The 17,822-nt window shown below is 45.7% G+C and overlaps 1 protein-coding gene and 1 long non-coding RNA gene across 5 annotated transcripts in view; both read left to right on the top strand.

Annotated features, from left to right (window-relative positions):
- LOC107977672 (potassium voltage-gated channel subfamily KQT member 3) overlaps positions 1–17,822 on the top strand; it is a 298,378-nt gene that overhangs the window by 160,258 nt on the left and 120,298 nt on the right. The gene's annotated exons all lie outside the window — the stretch shown is intronic.
- On the top strand, positions 1,243–5,659 carry LOC118239370. The gene is made up of 2 exons (XR_004771315.1): positions 1,243–1,346; positions 5,015–5,659. It is a non-coding gene; the product is annotated as an uncharacterized LOC118239370 (long non-coding RNA).

Here is a 17,822-nt window from a genome sequence, read left to right on the forward strand (position 1 = left end):
GGAAAAGTGGAAAGGCAGAAGGATGCAGAGAATTCTATACTGAGAAACAGATGGTTTAGACCAGCGTGGTCTGACTCTGTCCGTTGGGGACTAGTTTGAGGTCACTCCTTTCAGGAGAAAACTCACCAGAAGTGACCTTGTTTAAGTTGGACACCCCTGCCTTGAGAAGCTTGGCATCTTCATTAAAAACAAACCCAGAGCCCCCAGCAATGTTCTCCACATCCGGCCAGGACCAGAGGACGAGGCAGCACATTGCAGAATGTAGCCACCAGGAGAGCCGTGGCTCCCACAGTGAGCAGTCACTGCTCAGCCTGTCTCTTTTTCCTTTCAGTGGAAGACTGGATTTGTGTGTACGACACTCCGTTCCTTAGGTCTACAGACTGGTTTCAGTCTGCCAGTGTGCTTCTCTGTGTATTCTGTCATGGGCCTCACTCACAGCTGTGCTGGCGCTGGTGCTGCTTCTGGAACAGTGCTGTTCATGAACACCTGGGAACCTGCGCATAGCAGCGCCGCCCTATGTTTACATTGACTGTTGCTGTGAAGAGAAGAGGAGAGGGAGGAGAGATAGAAGTGGGGAGGAGGGAGAGAAGGAAGAAACGATGGAAGGAAATGAGGGAGAGAGAAGGTGGGACTTATTTTGGTCATAGTTTGAGGATTCCATCAAGGCTGGTGAGGCTAGCTGGTGGAAACATGAGGCAGCTGCCACTCTGAATCAGAAATTACGAAGCAGAAAAGAAATAAATCCTGGTACCCCGGGGTGGGGGTTGGGGGTGGGGGTTGGTGCCTTTCGACTTTTTATTCAGGCTAGGACCCCAGCCCATGGGATGGAGTCTACCTCCTTCGGGACATGTGTCTTCCCGATCTTAACTAACCCAACTTAGAAATTCCATTACAGACACTCCCACACATCCCCCACCCCCCGTGGTGACTCTAAATCCTATCAACTGTTAATCAAGACTAACCAGTGCACTGTGGAAGTCTACACCAGGCCCTGTGGGGCTACGGTAAGGTCACTCACTGTCTTAAAAGCCTCCAGCTTCTTCATTCCTTCTCTTCCTTCTAGGATCTATGGTTCTCTTCCACCTGGCCCACGGCATCTACTACTTTATAGTTTATGGGCTTGTCTGAGCCTTTCCCCCATCAGGCAGACAGCTCTGCAACCCCAGGACTGTGCGATCCCCATAGCTAATTGCCAGCATCCCCCATTCCTTGTTTTTTTTTTTTTTTTTTTTGCAGCCTCAGAATTAACCTGCCTGAAGGGCAAACTCTTATCATCCCCTGGCCACAGGGGCTTCCTCTGATGTCATTACTACTTCGTCGTACTGAGTGACGGCACCCTCAATCAGGTATCAGTCTAGAAAGGGTATTTCTCCCCTTCCTAATACCGTTAACCATCAAGGAAGGCCCCCTGCTAGCATTCTTATTCAACCAGCATCCTTCCCAAGTGGCCCTATTGTGAGCAGATGGTCTGATGGGATTGTTGCCCCACGTTGGGTGCTATTTTGTTTTGGAATTTTCCGCCAGGTTCTGCAGCGGCCTTGTCCCCAAGTGAACACACAGAGACTTACATTGATTATAATCTGTCGGCCAATGACTAGGGCTTCTTATTGGCTAACTCTGTCTTAATTATTAACCCATTTCTATCAATCTATGTATTGCCACGAGGCTGTGGCTTACCTGGTAATGCCTGCATGGTATTACTTCTCTGGCAGCATTGAGACTTTTCTCCTCCACTTCCCAGAATCCTCCTTGTCTCCTAGCCCCGCCTGTTTTCCTGCCTGGCCAATCAGTGTTTTATTCCTCAACCAATAAGAGAAATGTATATAGAAAGACACCTCCCATCAGTGTTCACAAACCTTTAATTCTCCAATTATGAGCCTACTGTCATTTAATATTTCACAATAAGTAAAGTCAGGACTGTGGCCATCAGGGAAGGCTCCCTACGGGAAATGGGGTTGAGTAGAACATTCAGTTTGAGTGGGAATAACTAACAACCATGTAAAAGTCAGAGTATAGGAGTTGAGGCGGGTGAGTTTGGTAGCTCGCGTGGGAAGGATTCGTTTTATAGCAGAAAGCAAGGTAGAAGTGGAAAACAAAGGGCCCGAGCATACAGGATGCTGACAGATAAGCCAGAATCTCACATGAAGCATCTGAAGCCTGAAGAGGGTATTTGGGGGTTATGCCTCGGAAGACAGGGAGCTTGTGCTACTTCTTTTTTTATTTTTTAATTTTTCCCCAAGAGATTATTCATTAGTTCAAATTAGAAACAAGGCTGCTTCACATGTCAATCCCCTCTCCCTCTCCCTGCCCTCCCCCCACCCCCACCTCATCCCCCTTCTGCTCCCCAGGGAGGGTGAGGCCCACCGTGGGGGTTCCCCCAAAGTCTGTGTCATACCATCCTGGGCAGGGCCTAGACCCCCCCCCCAGGGTCTAGGGCTGAGAGAGCATCCCTCCAGTTGGGATGGGCTTTCAAAGTCCCTTCTTACACCAGGGGTAAATACTAATTCACTACCAGGGGCCCCCTAAAGTGCCGAGGCCTCCTCATTGGCATCCACGTTCAGGGGTCTGGATCAGTCCTGTTCGGGCCTCCCAGACAGCAGTCTGGGGTCCATGCTACCTCTGCAGGGAATCTGTGTAGGAGAGAAAGGCACCGTGTACAAGGTAAGGCTTTGGAGATGATGGTGGCTCAGAGCATAGTGATAGGGCTGGGGGGTTCCTGCAAATTGTGTCTGCTTGAACCTACCTAGAAACCAGAGTGCAACTGGTTAGGGGCAGCATTGTGACAGAAAGTCTTGGTATTGAGACTATTTTCTGTCCGTCCCCTGTTAAGTCTCTCTTGAACTATCTTCACCATCCTGAGTCTGGTGGGCCCTTGTTCCCTTGTGGTTGTTTTGTGGGTGACAAATTGCTTGTTTGTTAGCTCTGGCTCTCATACCAAGCCTGAGAGGGCCTTATAGCTAGGCCATCAGGGCTCTGGGTGGGATTACCATCCCAAGTGATTATGGATGAGCAGCCCTTTACAGGGTCATCAGTGCAGTTTAAGATATAATCTCCCTGGGAGGGCTCCCCAGTGATTCTGCTTAAATGCATGATGGGGGAACTAGCTCCCCAGGTAGTTTTGGAAACCACAGGTATTTCCCACTTTCGGGTGAATAATGATCCAATTGTAGGCTCACATTGTCCAGTAGTGGTGTTTCCCAAGTTTGGGATATCCCACTACCATTCCAGACCCCAGGGGATGTCTTAAGTGTGTGCCTGTTTTTAAAATGTGCTACTAACAGTCCTTGAGAGCCACAGTGAGTTTGCCTTCAGCAACCCCTCAAAGCTGAGATGGAAATATCCCTTCCTACTGGGAGCAAAAATAGACATTGTGAAACCAATCTGTGTATTCTTAGCTCCGTGCAGGGCATTCCTGTCTTCTGGCCAGCCAAGCTTCCAGCATTCTGTCACAGGAAACTGCAACCAAGGGCTTTCCCTGGCAGGGGGAAACATGTAACAAACTGAATGATCTATGCTCTGTCTGGCTTTTCCTTTCTTCTTCTTGGGCTTCCCTGCCCTCCTCATGCCCAGATATCTTGCTCAGTTTATCTCTGATGGCAGAAGCACTTGGGTTTGAGTGTGCTAGCTGTAGGCGAGCTGTTGGAGAAAGTGACTGAGTCACGGTCCTCGCCTTCAGAGGGGTTTCTCCGGGGAAACAGGCACACATACTGACAATCCAGGGAGTTCTAAGAGAGCACAGCAAAGAGCTTTGGCCTCTTCACAGTCCAGAGTCCCCTCTGCCAGCAGTGAAGACTTTGTATTGTCATTTGGCCTTGAACACATCCCTGTGACCTTACAAACAGAATTTAAATGGCTTTATTTGTCAGAGAGGCAGGAAAGTGTGGCTTGGTAGAGACTTTGGGAAAGTTGCCTGTCTGATTGCAGAGGAGGCAAAGGGACTCATGGACTGCAGCCGGCTGCCACCTCTCCAGTTGTATCCCATTTTCCAAAATGTGGGCGTGGCATTTCTCAGATCTTGAAGGAAGTGCCTTCCTTCCAAGGGATTAACTATTTGTCAGGTTCCTCTATCCCCTTCCCATTCTTATCACCTATAAAAATGTATTTCCCTCTCTCATTCATTCATTCATTCATTCATTCATTCATTCATTCCTTTGATATGATCCAGTTGGAAGTTTGCATGTCACCCCCAGAACACAGGATGCAGGGATCAAACAGCAATGAAGAGAATTCCCACAGGTCAGTCTGACATAGGCAGTTCCTCAGTTGAGGCTTCTCTTCTCGGGTGACCCTAGGTTGTGTCAAGTTGGCAGTTGAAGCTAACTAGGACACCTCTGAGTCATTCTGAATCACCAAGAAATGGAATCTTCAACTCGAGTTCTCGATACAGGACATGCTCTGTAAGCATGGTATGTGCCATGATCTCCCTGGCCCCCAGTGACTGGGTGCTCGTTTCTTTCTGTCTGGTTCCATCCCCAGTGCCTGTTTGATAACCCCAGACAGTACTTCCTTTTGTTAAGTGACGCATTTTTTTTTCCAAAGCACCCTTTTTTCTTCCATCATTATCCCTTGGAACAGGAGAGTAAGTAATCTGCTTGCTTCTTCAGGTACCTGTGGTGGTATTTTGTCTATGATCTAACAAATAAAACTTGCTGGAAGATCAGAGTGCAAAGCTAGCCACACTAGTCAGCCATAGAGGCCAGGCAGTGGTGGCACACACCTTTAATCCCAGCAGCCACACTAGTTAGCTAGATGGTGGTGCTGCACGCCTTTAATCCCAGAACTAGAGAGGAATATAAGGTAGGAACTCAGTGCAATTTCAGGGCAGCCTGAGGGTTGGTGAAGACAGAGGCACCTGGAAGCAGTGCAGTCTGGAGATGCAACCAGAGGATAGGATCATCCCTTCAGTCTGAGCATTGGCAGGGGTGAGAACTCTAGTGGCTTGGCTGCTTTGCTTTTCTGATCGTCAGCTTGAACCCCAGTATCTGTCTCTGGGTTTTTACTATTCATGCTACAGGAACCCACCCGGCCTCACATGCTACAACTGAAGAGATGATTTGTTTATCTTTCCCTGGCATTCTGGGATACTTCTCCGTCCTGGGCAAAATTGAATGGTCAGTTCAACATAGTGACAATTCCTCCGGGCAACATGCTCCTGTCCGTGTGGACGGGAACCACACTGCATCGAGAGGTCCCTTGTCCCCAGATGCCCACTGAAAGCATAAACTTGGTGCTTTTGAGAACGAACAACCAAAAGGCCTGTGTTATAAAATGAGAAAAGCTGCAGAACAGCGAGTTGCTTGAAGAATTCATTCCAGCGTTCGCTAACTCCCCACCCTGGTATGGACTGTGATGTGACTGAAACCAACACATTTATTCCTGGTTAGTAGCTCTGGGAACCAGTGTGTCAGAGAGACAGGGCCAAAAGCGATGAGATCTGCATCAACCTTCATTGACTTAAGCTGCAGAGATGGGAATATCATATGCTGGTACAGAATAAACCACTCAGGACTGGTCTCTGCAATCTGTATGCATGCATGCATGCATGCATGTATTCCAAATAGTTTATACTCATGATGTAGCCTCCGTTTGCGACTATTCCCAGGGGAAAGCCACATTAGACCTTTTGGAAAAAGGAAAATAAATTGACTGTGAAATCTGAGTGGGATGTAGCATGAGTCATAAACACATTAAATTTTAAAATCAGAAAGACCAAAATTCAGTTCATAAGCTTTGCTACATTGCACATTTGTTTTATCAGGCAAATGAATAGCTGGCCTTGCTTTCATTTTCTCTCTCTACCCAAATGTAGTCCGTAGAACCTTGCTGTGAGGCACCAAATCCCAATAGGATCATTTGTGTTATCCACTGTGGTTCTTGTTTATGACATGTGAATATTTAAATTTACACCAGTGATGGGAGATGTTCTTCTGTGTGTTATGTTTCTCTTAACTGGTTGATGAATAAAACACTGATTGGCCAGGCAGAAAGATAGGCAGGACTAGGAGACAAGGAGAATGCTGGGGAGAGCAGGCACAGTAGAGATGCTGTGCCTCATGCTTTCCTCTTTCAGCTTCTGTCCTTACCTGAGGCCACGCCCAAAGGGGTGTGGCCACTGTTGCAGGTTCACAGACAAGATGCCACTACACACCAGTTAAGGTAAAGGAATTAAAAGGTGTGAATAGTTCTCAAGTCATAGTAATCATATTTCTAGTGTCCATGAGCTATGAAAGTTATTGTAGAATACCTTATCTAGAATACTTGCTCAGTTTGATAATTAGCAGGTTTATCTGGTCTACACTCCTAAAAACAAAGACTAACTAAACCCCCTGTGAGGAACAAGCTCACTGTGGCCAGCATGATGCAATAAAGCAAGCTTTCAGTCCAGATAGATGTCCCAGTCTTGAACATATCAAGGAGTCCACCTGTGACAACTCCCAAGCACCTGTTAGGCACGTTCCACTGATTAATGGCATACATCCCATAATGCCTAAAGTTGTGCCCTACTGGAGAGGAACAGAAGCCTAGATTCAGCCTCTTGTCTTCCTTAAGATAGTCCAGTCATTGGTTCTCACAGTGAGGGCTCCAGCATCCCATTCTCCTTGCCCAGGTTCCCTTTAATGTAACTTCAATAAATCTCCCATCTACCAAAACAAACAAGTAAATGAATACACACTTTATTGAACCCTAGGGGAGAACATTAGAGGAATAATTTCACAGTCTATGAGGAGTCTAATTTCCATAATATGATTTCAGAAGGAGAGTGAAGTTCTACTTGTCTCCAGGATTCATGGGCACTGTCCCAAGTTCAAGACCCTTGTCCCATGACTTTTACCCACTCTACCACCCGGCAGAAAGCAATTAACCCCTCAATCTCTGGAACACCATCTACACATAGCACAAGATTGTGAGAATCAAGATCCGTGGCTGGGTAGCCATCCCTGACTGGAGGCCTTGCCTCTCTTATTAGCATCTTAGCATGAAAAGGAACCTCTTCTACAGTCCAGCACTGTATAAGGAGAGTACAGGGAGGGGTGCAATGAGTGATGGACCATTTTTTATGTGGAGCTGGATTAAATAACTTGAGAGCCGATGTCCAATCATGGCTTTTCCTTAACCTCAAACAAACGAATACCCACATATGTAACTTATTCATTTCTGTCTGCCCTGTGGCTATCCATCCGTTTATCTATTAATATTCAACCATCTCTCTCCTTCCCTCCCTTCCTCCCCATTTCCTTCTCTCCCTCCCTCCCTTTCTCCCATCCTACCTTTCCTCCTGACTTTTAATCACCTGCCTACCCATAAGCACTTATAATAAGGTGACTTATTGAAGTAAGATCACATTAGTTTGGATTCCAGTTGCATAAGTGATTATTAACATAACACTTGGTCTCGTCTCTCTGAACATATTTTCTTCATTTATACATGGGAATGAGTAGTGTTTGTTTCATACTCCTGGATTTGGGGAGAATTACCTGAGATGCATGTGAAGTCTCAAAGCACTTCTGGAAATATGGTTGAGTGCTCAACCACTGTTACCATTATTAATAACCAGGATCCGAGGGTCAGCCCTCTGCAAGGAGCTTTTCATTCCAGTGACATGAAGTTCCTCCGTCTCTTATGTAGTTTATTATTTCAGCATTTATCTTGTGTATTAGCAAGCGGCCTTTGGAACTGTTTTGTAGGGAGTGTCCAGTGTCAGAAATCCATCGTGACTAAGATGAGGTAGGCTGATTGGGACACAGAGGGGTTAGCCATTGCTCATGGTGGCCTAAGCCCTGTACTGTGCAGGACATGCCCTTCCAAGTGTCTTTTCTGCCATCTGTAACCCATGGAGACCAAGTGCATCTTCATTTAACTCTTTCTACGACAGGCTTAATGCTTCCCCATACTTTACCACAGTCCCCTTTAATCCCTGTCTCTGAATGTTAGTTATGGGTTGAGGTCCTGACCATGGGCTCTCTCCCCACCAGAGACTCAAAGTTTTTCTTCTTGTGATTAGGTGTGAATGGCATGTTATGCCTATTACTCAAGTAACAAAACTCCTTGCTTCCCCAAATGAAATCTCATGTGGATTTCAAATAAATAAAATCCATGATATCAGCCTTGCATACAGCCCTCCATGGAGTTACTGCTGATGATATTATCTGAAATATGGCTCCTACTGATTGAAAAGCTTGTCTGAAAACTGCAGGACTCACATAAGGAACGCTTGTTTTTATACACACGGTCAACTAATTGCTTTCATTGTGATATGAACTTAGATGATTGGCTGGTGTAAATGTCCCAGAAAAAAAGGACTGTGTAAATGGTACTACATATGCTGTACAGTCTATATATTTTTAAATTTATTTATTAGTTCTAGTTAGGGAACAAACTTGTTTCACATGTAAGTCCCTTCTCCCTCTCCCTCCCCTTACCCCCATCCCTCCTCCCCCACCCCCAGCCTACCCCGCACTCCATCCACCCACCACTCCCCAGGCAGGGTAGGGCCCTCACCGGGGGCTCTGCAAAGTCCACCAAATCTTCCTGTGGTACACTCTATATTTTAGGGGTAGAAAATCACTCTTACTGGTACTTTCTCAAAGTTGTGAAAGGTTTGTGTTCATCCAAAGGAGAAAGGAAATTCGTGCTCAGAGTGAAGAAGGGGAAGGCATGACACATTTCCTATTTACCTACTAGGTACCAGCAGTACTTAAGCTACAATCTTGGCATCCATGAATCCCCAGGACTGTAACCCCAGGTTTTTGTCTCCTTTTGGATCCCTTCCACTGTCCCAACCCTGATTTCATGTTATTGCTCTCTACCAAAATGTCCTACGCCCAAATCCCCACTCCTTCATATTAAATGTAGGAGACATTTTCCAGTACTCACTGCCTGGGACTCCTCAGCCATATCTGGTCTCTTGTATTTCCTCTTCCTGTCTGCCCTTAGTCCCTCCTCTTCCTGGCTGTGGGTTTTCTTGTTTTGTTTTTGTGGACAGTTCTCTCTTTCAGAGGCAACACAGTCCCTCAGAAGTCTCATCCACTCCCAGAGCCCCAGTTCTCTGCATACACATGCCTCTTACAAGTGAATATTTGATCGTTGTCTGCATAGACACCTACCTTCTTTGGCCGCTTAGATATAGTCAGCCTTTCCTTTTAGGCCAAGTCCTGCTCTAGGGTTCTACCTCAGCTATCAACTCTTTTGTCCATCCCTTATAAATGTAAAAAGTACAGAGAAACCTCACAATTTGCCCTCCACCCTCAACCAACAGCCTTGATCTATCTGCACTTATCTCTTGATGCCTCTAGTTCTCTGTTCTCCACGTTGTTCCTTAGTTGACTCCAACATACTCTCCAGTCTGGATTACTGCACCTTACCCAACCCTCCTGCCCTCTTCCATCTGAACCCCTACCCTGCAGCCAGAGGAATTCACATAAAAATGAGGGTCAAGTTGACTCTCATTCCTACCCTGCCATACTGCCATGGAGATCATGAGGGTGGTTTCCATTGTTCTTTGGATGAAGCAGATCACTTCCTGGAATGAGACCTTCTGTTCATACCCACATCCAACCACTCTTGCTTCCTCCATTGTCTATCATGTATTGAATACCAAGATGAGACCTATAACTTTTCCGTTTTTTTTGTTTTTTTTCCCTAAGTGACCATTCAAAGTCATGAGCAGATCTTCTGGGTTTGGAATCTGAAATATAGATTTTCTTTTCTTTATGAATATTTCAAACCTCATCTGAAAAAGTCTTTGCTGACTTTCCTGGAGGGGCTTGGGAGTGGCATCTTCCCAAGCTGAGTGGATTGAAGTCTGCTCCATGTAAAATCTCCTTTGGACACATGTGTGAACTGAAGTGTATTGGGAAGACACGAGGAAGATTTTGTCAAGGATACAGAGAGGAGAGTAGTGAGGCTGACACTCAGCTATACTCAGAGAAGCTGGGAATTTGATGCTTGCAGCAAAAGCTCAAGTCCCAGGTGGAGTTGGATCCTCCAGGTCCATAAAACCAAGGTGATGGAGATCATGTAAGAACTCAATTGTCTTACAGTTTCATGGTAAATGAGGGAATTGCCTGTTTATAGCTTCTGACCCTCGGTTGTCTGCAGGGCTTGTGGGCATCCCTTTATGTGGCAAAGAAAACCTTACAGATGTAACTAAGAACTTTGAGTGGGAAGGTATCAAGTGTCGCTAGAGAAAGTGCTAAAGGCAATCATATATATTCATATTACAGTGTAGGGGAAGCTGTAGCCACGCCTACTTAGGGGCTGGCTACAGATGTGTCTGACCACGCCCTTACAAGCTTGCGAGGGCGTGGTCAGGGGACGTAGGATGACTGCGTTTTTGCTTTCGGTTTCTCTTTTGGGCTTGCGTACAGACTACTGCCACACCGGCTGGCTAGGTCGCTCTGTAAGTAAGGCTTTTCCCTATTAAATACCCTTGTATTTCTACCTGACTCCATATTGGTAATTTCCCACTATATTACAGGGTTGTAGAGAGACTAGACATGCACATAGAAGAGAAGTAGCTAGCTGAACAACACTACAGACGATGGAGTGACAGCCATGAACCAAAACCTGCAGTCAGCCACTGGAAACAGGACAGGGCAAGGATGGCCCATAGGCACCCCCTTTTTTTTTAGCTCACAGGCATTCATTTCCAACCTCTAAGCCCCAGACCTCTAGGGGAATACACCTCTATCCCCGTGGTCCACCACGTTCTTGGTAATTTGATGCAGAATCCTCAGGAAACGCCATACCCAAGGTATTCTTCATGTAAGTGATGTGAGGGGAGCATGAGAACCTGTGCGTTTCTCATGGGCATTCTGTCATAGATCCTCACTGCCCCTCCCCACCCCTCCAGCCCTCTTGGTTCATGCTCTTCTGAAATGATGCCTCAGCTGTGTAGTCTCCATGTGACTTGGAGATGGGAACGCATCCTAATGACTCATTTTTGTAGCTCATGTCTTGTCCCCAACAGTTCAGCTTGCATTTTTGATTTTAGAATTACTTGGAAAACCACCCCCCATTCTCAAATCCAGGACACAGGGCTACCCCCTGCCTTCTGGTGTACATCGCCAGTCCTGTAATCAAGCGTCTTGCATATGGTCTTCCCACCTGGTAAACAGAAATAGATTCCCTTCGTTGAGATGGCTCTTCAGCATTCTTTTTCTGTTTTTCACTTTTAATTTGTTTTGAAAATTTCCTGCAAGAGTACTGATTTGGATCATTTCCATGCTGCCCCCCAACTCTCCCACGTTCTCCCTACTTACTCTCAAATTCATGACCTCTTCGTTAATTATTGTGAATATATATTCAGCATGTATATATATATATATATATATATATATATATATATATATATCTGAATCCATTTAGTATTGGTCCTATTGGTATGTGTTTAAGGAAGTCTGCTTCCCCACTCTTAGATGAAGAGCTACGGGCAATTGATGGCTACTGAGTGAGGGAGAATCAGCCCTCTCTTCGGGGAGAAGCTTCCTGATTGGTTATCCAAGCCAATGCCTTCCAGAGATTTTTTTTGCATCTCCGTGCTGTTAAGATGCCCTGAATCAATCAATACAGAAAATTCATGTGGAGCAATGGGTCAGGGATGATGATAATGGGTTCACTTCAGTGAAGAGTTTTATAAACATCCATCCTGTACCTGAGCATCTCCAACTCCAGAGAACAGAGTATACACCTAAGAGAATAACACCCTTTGAAAGAGGCAGGGACAAAGGGGTTTGAAAGTAGGGAGGTGGAAACGGTCCAGGGCTGGAGTGCTGGGAAGCCTGAGGGCAGGCTTGGCCTTGATGGACTTGTGAGTACTTTTCAGGCTGAGATGTGGAAAGGCATGTGTGTTCAGCATTAGGCAGAGAGGGAGCAGGCAGTAGGGAAGGGCAGAGAGCCCAGAAACGATAGAGCGGCTTGCATCTGTATTGTAGAACTCCTTCAAGCCACTCACTATTGAAAATCAAGACAATAAGAAGCCTGATGAATAGAACGTGTAACGAGAGAATTCAGCAGGCTACAGGGCTGGGAAACTCTCACATGGTATCTGCGCGGAGCAGAGCTAGTCTACCTTTTTCAGACCATGACTTCACAGCATGTATTTGTTGTGGTTTGAATGTGAAATTTTCCCATGTTATCATTTGTTCCTCATATGGTGATGCCGTTGTTTTGGAAACTTCAGCCTGGCCCCTCTTCCTCACCCCTCTCTTCTAGACTGCAGAGATCAGCCTCAAGCTCCTACCCCCTTATCCTCTGCCATGCTGGACCATAGCCCTTCTTAAATTTTGAGCCAGAGTAAAATCTTCCTTCCTTAAGTTGCCTTTGTTGGGTATTTTGTCACAGCTACAAGGAAACTCAACAATATGGTTCTCAAGTTATAGCAGTATCTTTTAAATATGTCCTTCTTGGGTGTTTGGCTGTTGCCAGCCAATCTGTCCAGTGCATTCTGGACACTGGAAATGATTTGAAAGTGAGAAGGTAGGGCAGGTAATTTCGTGTAAGCATCCTTTCATCAGAATAGCCTACATTGCTTCCCAGCCTACCCAACCCATGCAGCTGCATGTCCAACATGAAACCGTCAGCCCATTTAAAAGATTATAAGACATTTGTGGAAGGGTTGGGGGCATGTATATATGTGTGTGTTTGCTTGTATGTAGACTAGGTGTGTAGGTGGACAGACATATATGCACACATGTTCTCCTCTGTGGATGTCAGAGGGTGAACTGGAGTGTCTTCCTTATTTTTTGCCACATTACATATTAAGTCAGGGTCTCTCACTAGAACTTGGAGCTCAGTGTGGCTAGTCTAGCCAGTGTGCCTATTCTGTCCCTTCAGAGAGCACTGGGATTCTAAGCCAGTGCCACATCTCACTGGCCTTATCATGCGTGCTCTTCACTGTGGATATGATCCGTCTAGTTCATGTCTTGGCTTCCCCCACAATGGATGATGACCTGGATGGAAGTCCATGAACCCTGTTCTCCTCCTTGTTGCTTTTCCTCAGAGAATTTTTCACAGCAACAGAAATGAGGCAAGGACACCTTTCTTCTGTCTTCCACAAGCACCCATACACACGTGTGCTTGCATGCTCATAAATGTAAATAAAGATAAACATTTTTTTTAAGTTTCTGGAAACAACAGCACACAGGGTGGAAATGACCTGCGCTAATGATGATCCAAAAAATGATAATGAGAAGGATCCCTTGGCATGACTAGAGGCCCTGCTAGCAAAACACAGAACACTAGGCAGGGAATAAATCATATTTGTTCACTCAATGCACTGGCTTTTTTCTAGGCGTGTCTCGTTGACAGTGATGCAGCAAAGTATAGTGGCCCAAGAGCAGGACTTGGAGTAGACACATCTCATCTACTTCTGTACACGTCTTTTCTGTAGCACCCTTGATAAAAATCCTCTGTGCAAATGGCTGTCAGAGTGTGTGCTGCAGTCAAAGATAAATATATAGTCTCTTTGCCTCTCTAGAAAATAGTCATTGATGGCACTGTGTGGCTGGAGAAGAGCCATGAGCTATTTGAACAATGAGGTAGATCTGCAATATGAAATTCTATAGTTATTTTTTTCACCAAGTAAAACACAATCCCAGAGAGCTCTCTTCTTGTCATTTATCTCCCGGCACTCCTCATGTTCTTTGCCCCATGTGGTCTCTTTCCTGGCTATTGTCTATGTCTTCCTCTCTTCCCAGGTTTCTCTGAACTACACACTGGGCTTTTTCCTCCCTTTGCTGCCTTGTTGGTTTCCTCTGTCAGCTTCCCTTCTTGTTGCCAACATCCTACTGGCCTTGTAGCTCCTGAGTGATCTAGCAGTCCTCAGGCCTGGCTACTAGCATGTAACAGGTAGATTCGCCTATCAGGAGACGGGCTTGCTAAGTGGAGGCCACAGAATTATTGCATTTTGCAGCTTCAGACCAACGAAAATCTTGACATCTATACCAAGTAAAGGGGTGGCTGGTGGTTGCACCCTGTGTGTGAGTTGGCCTGGCAGGCATCTCAGGGAGAAGACAACCCTATGCCAGGCATTGTTGGCAGAGCAGAAGTCTTAGAAATTGGATCATTCTCCTGCAGGGATGGGAAGAGTGAAGACTGAGGAGGTGTAAATATTCTGGGAGGGGAGGGGAGACAAAGGAGAGCCTGGGAGATGCTGGGATATATGCAAAGAATTAAACTGTGCTCCATCTCCGTATACTTGGCAAGAGTGACAGATGGGATGTGGAGAAAAATCTCGGGTTGCTGTCCCCCTATGAATCCGTTTTTGAGCAAAGAAGGTTCTCAAACTTTGTCAAAATTGAGGAGTAGAAAATTTCCTTTTCCCAAGGAAGAGCTGCAAGATAAACCCTCATGCTATTTAGGAAATAGTAATTTGATTCACTTAGACAGGTACGGTCTTTAAATTCTGCTGGAGCCTGGGAAGAGAGGATCCAATGTCTGACTCATGGTACTGTGTTACTCACTGACTGTGGGTTTCAAATGAGTCTCACGGGGTATTTTGAGGACACATAATGACCTGGGGTGGTCCTTCGAAGTCTTGCAATGTAGATGCCCCCAAGCCACAACTAGGGGAAGAAATGGAAGAAAACAACTGAGACACAGGAAGTGTGTGTGAGGACCCAGGAAGAGAGGCCAAGTAGAAGTCCCTAGGGCTACAAGACCATCAGAGTGAGATGGGAAGACAACGGGTCCTGGGAACCCCTAGAACCTCAGATAGGGCTAAGGAAGAAGCTGCAGGGAAGTAACTGCAGGGATTTGAACCCATAGGGTCTGCATGAACGAACCTACCTTTGCAAAGTTCTGCCCAGCTGCCGAGCATTTCTTCTAGTTGGGATTGAACACTGGGCCAGGTGGGCAGTACTTTGTCTATCTGGAAACTCACTTTCAGATGAAGATGGAGACGGCAAGTCCTTTGTGCTGGGGGCAGTGCAGCCGCCCCAGAATAGGTAGCAAGTGGGCCGCTTCTCAGGGATCCTGTCTTCCACCAACCATGGCATGACTTTCACAGAAATAGAGAGCTGGATATCTTCTTTGTTATTGAATTCCCAGCACCTTCCACTGACATACATATCTTGGATAATCAGTAAAGTATGTTGAATAAACATATCGGTAACTATTAATATTCTTGGCTTACACATTAATCCCTTAGAGAACTTATCAAATCTTGTCAGACCTATGATGTTTCTTGTGCCTCAACCATCATATGTAAACACATATACATGCATGTATATGTACACAAGGATAGACATATATGAACCAAACCTTATATATGTATGACATGTGTACTTGATTTGAGGAAAACATGTAAGAGTATAAATGTAATCACGTGTGTGGTGTGTGTGTGTGTGTGTGTGTGTGTGTGTGTGTGTATGTGTGAAGACATATCTCCCTGTGCTCATGTGTATCACCACCACCAGCAGAGCAGACAGCATTTCCACAGTATATTTATGGAAATTAGGCTCAGAAATAAGTGGTCCAAATCCGTTGACATTTGTGTGCATTTCTGTACCTCTAAGTGTTTGGAGCGTAGTAGAGAAAATCAACTGCATCCAGCCTAAAGACAAGTCTGCACCATGCTGTACTCAGAATTCACATCAGCCAGACATAGCCAAAAGGCTCGGGAGACCTGGAAGACCACTTCCTAGACTGTAAAGTACATTCCGGATCACAATTTGGGTGCTGTGGGGGCATTGTCTTAAGGAGACTCATGCTCTCCCTCCATCCTACTGGAAACCCCAAATTGTGTACCCTGTTTCAGACTCACACTTATCCTCTCTGGCTCCCCATGGCTTTGGAAGTTGGAGAAACACAACCTAATCACCCCCCCCAAGTGTAATGTCCCATAGCCATTAATATCAAAGGTGTCACTGGAATTCAGGTGTCTGAATTATAAAACACTGGTCCTAGGAGTTTCAAATTTTCCCAGCTTGCATTGCGCTGTTGGCATAAGGGAAGCTATTTCTAAATTGCCCAAGGATAGCAGGTGGCAAGATCTTCTTCAGATATGCCGACAGCCCTGTTGACTCTCTGAACACTACGGGATGTGGAGAAAAGGGTCTCTCAGAGCTGGAGTGTGATTTAAGGATCACTGAAAACCTCCTGCCCCAGTCCTTTTCAGATGGAATTCCCGGCTGGGTTGATACTTCCTCTGAGATTCAGTGGCTGTAAGGGTGAGTCAGAAGTGTGACAGTAAGCGACTAATCTGAGAATAACAAAAGCGTATTCATTTCTTGTCATGTGATCTTTTCATTCCTAATAAAATGTCTGAGATAGCGCCCTGAAGGAAGAAGGAATGATTTAGACTCATGGTTTCCTTGTGTGGTCATTTGGCCCCATCACTGCAGGCCTGTAGTGAGGCAAGACATCATGGCTTGGCGGAAGAGCAAAGCTGCTAACTTCAGAGTAGCCAGGAACCAAGAAAAAGTAGAGAAAAGGGCCCAGGGAAGAGATAAACCCTCTGAGAGCTTACTGTCTGTCATGACTTAGTCTTCTGTGGTATACGCCGCCTCCCATGGGTCCATGAGATGATGAGCTCATCCAGGATGATATAATCACCCTTTAGTAGGGCCACTTCTGAGGACCAAGACTTCAAAAATGAAGGCATTTTATATACAAAACACAACAACAACAACAAAAACCCGAGGACCAAGACTTCAAAAATGAAGGCATTTTATATACAAAACACAACAACAACAAAAAAAACCTAACGTGCGCCAGGTTCTGAGCACTACCAGTCTCTGAGGGTTGGCATCCAAGTACTAGGGTGTTTTATACAGCCTCTCTGGTGACATTAATGTGCAGTCATGGATATGGCCAGGGGTCTAGCTCTTTGCTAGGGCAGAAAATCAGTATATGAAGTCAACATCCAGTTCTTAAGAGAGAGGCCATGAGAAGAAATGTTTCAGGGAATTACTTCTTAAAGTGGAATGTGTGTATGACTCTTCTATGGGTCTCTTATCCGAGCAAAAGGCTAGTTCTGAGGTCAGAAGTTCTTCACATCTTAGCACACCTCAGAGAAGCTGAGGCTGCTGGTCTTTGAGCATTGGTTTTGGATAGGAAGAGAGAAAATCATCTTATCATCAACTAGACCAGAATAGGTCACCCTCTTCATAGGAACCATCTTTTTTAGCCGCCCCCCCATTGGGTCCAGGTGTCTTATTCACCGACATAAAAATACCATCATGGGAACAGGAGGTTGTGATTTCTGTTCCAGGGAGCGAGCGGCTCCTTCAAATGGACAAGCCAGAAGCGGGGACCCAGCACTGCCAGGTACCTCTTCTGGGACAATTCGATGTTTAATTCGGCTCTTTACTCCCTTTCTCTCCTTCCTTCTCTTCCAGTTCCTCTGTCTTTCTCCCTTTTCCTCATCCTTCTTTGTCTTTTCCTTGCCTCCTCTGTCTTCTCCTTCCTACCCCTTCTCTCTTCCCCTTCTCTTCCTTCCTTCCTTCCTTCCTTCCTTCCTTCCTTCATTCCTTCCTTCTTTTCCTTCCTTCCTTCCTTCCTTCCTTCCTTCCTCTCCTATTCTTTCTCTGCCTCTCTTTGTGTCCTTCTGTCTATCCCTTCCTTTCTCCCTGTTTCTTTTCTGTTTCTTTCCATTCCTCTTTCATCTTCATTTAACTCTCCTTTATTCTTCCCTCTCCTTCCCTCTTCCCCTCTCCTTATTTTCCTCTCCTTTGTCCTCAGGAACCATAAAATCAAACTGCAGTCCAAATTCAAAATGACACGGGGGTTTTAGGCACTATTTTTCTTGCCACCCCATGTGACGTTAGTGTGTTTGTTATAGTTAACTGTGAATTTCTGCAGCCTGTGTGAGGAGTCTCTGT

This window comes from Cricetulus griseus, chromosome 10 (genome assembly GCF_003668045.3).
Source record: "Cricetulus griseus strain 17A/GY chromosome 10, alternate assembly CriGri-PICRH-1.0, whole genome shotgun sequence".
Lineage (NCBI taxonomy): Eukaryota > Metazoa > Chordata > Mammalia > Rodentia > Cricetidae > Cricetulus > Cricetulus griseus.